Genomic DNA, 2,661 nt, shown 5'->3' with positions numbered 1-2,661 from the left:
CTTATCAATCAAGTCAATTTGTGATAGGATATCCTCTACCAAGAAAGCTTCCGAAAAGATCAAATAATTTTGCTCAAAAAATTACAAGATGATATTGAAGGAGCTCCACTCACTTGCATCCATCCACAACAAGGACAAGTTAGAACAAGACCCCTTATTTGTGGGACTACAGGCTTCAATGCACAGCTCCACTTGTTATCGATGTCACAATATCATAGGTTATTCTAATATAGCAAAATTGAATCGACCTTGGATGGTGGTACACCGTGTGGCACCTCAATATTTGAGTCACAGGCAACCAGATGCTCCATGTTTACAGTGTGAGCTCTTCACACTTTCTGAAACATATTTTTACAAATTACCCCAGAACGGAGGACAGAAGAAACTTTAGTCTAGTCTGATATGGAGAAAGTTTTATCTCCATTGAAGCTATAAACAAGCTTCGTATAGAGACCAAGGATTTAATCATATAGATTACCATTTACTGAAATTTAGAAATAGACATCCAGCGGTCCTGATACATGTCTATAGGAATATGACAATAATATGCTTAGTGAAAAAATCATCATACCTTTAGAGTAAGAGACAACAAGGAAGTAGAGTATGAATTTCCTGAGTCTCCACCAAATCACGTCTAAGATCCAAGTGAATCCCTGATTATTTTCCCTTTTCAGAACAAGAAAATTTCATTTATGTATATACCCATGAAAAAATGGTATATGTTTAAGAGGTATATTGGCATTATACTCACTATTACCATGCTATAAATGGTGTAAAGTACTGAGTGCTCCACCCTATCATTAGTGTTTAAAATTCATGTCATTTGAGATAGTAGTTACCTCTTACTAGCTCGAGTGCTCCAACTAAAGTACGAAAATTTTGACCACCATCTAGCCCTTATAAAGCTTCACCAGGGCCCAAATATTAGTGCTAACCGATGGTGAATTATTAGATTATGGGATCATATACAACCATAAAAGAGTAACGTATAGATTTGAAAAGGAGCTCCTACCAATCTCTAGATTACCTCTTATAGTCAACAGTTTTGTTGATAAGCATGCGTAGATCGTCATATCCTGGAACGCATATCGTGATAACTGGCCTTGGTAGCACAGATCGTTATATGCTGGAGCATTGAATGGGCACAAAGTAGTTGGTTGTGATTGCGTACTCCCCGTGACTCTGAAGTGTAACTATGTAGATGTATGGAGTATCTTTGCGCACCCACCTTTCATGTAGAAGACTCCGTTGGCCAATACGTGAAGTATCTGTGTAGCTATCAAGATTGAGCGATCATACAAAGCTTAACAAGCTAGACTGCCACTATGAATACTTGTTTGTGGTATGGCTTTATTTGGGTGTCAATCGATGTATACCTGGCTTGCTTCCGTTGCAGAAACTTTCCGTCAATAGTGAGTGGTCTTCAGGCCTTTAGCAATGCCGCGAGATCCTTTTTCTCAAGTGTTACGTTCAAGGCAAAGTTACGCTCAAGATGTCTATGGGCAATATAACTACTGACTGAGATCAATGAGTGTATAAGAGTCGTGTCTCATCCCCCGCTGAGCATTGATCAGAGTCTTCTTACGGTCATCAGAGCTACGATGTCTTGTGGACGTCTATACCAGTAGCTTTTTTCCTTTACAAGGAGTCCACACAACTTGCCTCTTTCACTATCAATTTTGCAAAGGGATGGACAAGAGTATTGGCAGTAGAAGCTATTATATGAGCGAGAGAAAGAGAAAGAGAAACGACCAAGCACAATGCATTAACCTTGAAGCTGCGTTTTGAATCGCAATGGCTTGAGTGGGAGGCTTTATATAGCCATCAACGTATTCAGGCCGACCCCGTCGGTCTATATTCATGCAACGTTTCACCTTATATGCGCATTTCCATGCAACATCCCATGGGTAATTAAAAACAATATCCCTTAATAGCAATTCCTCATGGATTAGCAGATGTTTGAACACAAAAGGTCATGGTCTAGCTTTTATGGTAAGTCCAGGATTTACTACTTCTAAAAAAGTACACACACACACACGTGTGTGTGTGTGTGTGTGTGTGTGTGTGTGTGTGTGTGTGTGTGTGTGAAGAACTATGAATCTACAACACTTCTAAGAAAGGTAATAGACCTTCTACAACAAATAATAGTAGAGTATAAACTCTAGCTTAAAAGTACTATTCCCAAGAAAGTACTATGATAGTAGTGACAATTCAGCCATTTTTGCTTATGAGGAAGAATGTTGAGTAACATGGCATAGAAATAAGAGTCCTTCCATCAATAATAAGTAGCATTTGGTAACCATTGCCATTTAGTATAACACACTTAGAACCTTTCAATACATTTCCACCAAGAAAATTGGAGCAATTAGTAGAAAACAACTTGATGAAGAAAACTTCAAGAAAAACATTGCCTTGATAGAAGATTTTTGCTGGCAAATAAAAGACTCATAGAAAAGATAGTTAAATCTTCATGTTGCTTCTAAGATGAAATCAATGGAACAAAACAACTAAGAATCTCTTAAAGGATACATTCATCCCACTGATAATATTGATTAACAAGTATCTTGGCAACCCAAACAGAAATGAAAGGATTTTAGCTACCAGTATTACACACCTTCTTTAAGCAAAATGGTAACTAAGTAGCAACACCAATAGAGCTCC

The sequence above is a fragment of the Dipteris shenzhenensis genome, chromosome 9 (genome assembly GCF_047967505.1).
Source record: "Dipteris shenzhenensis isolate YYH24624 ecotype China chromosome 9, Dip_SZ_1.0, whole genome shotgun sequence".
Taxonomy (NCBI): Eukaryota; Viridiplantae; Streptophyta; class Polypodiopsida; order Gleicheniales; family Dipteridaceae; genus Dipteris; species Dipteris shenzhenensis.
This window is presented reverse-complemented; position numbering follows the sequence as displayed.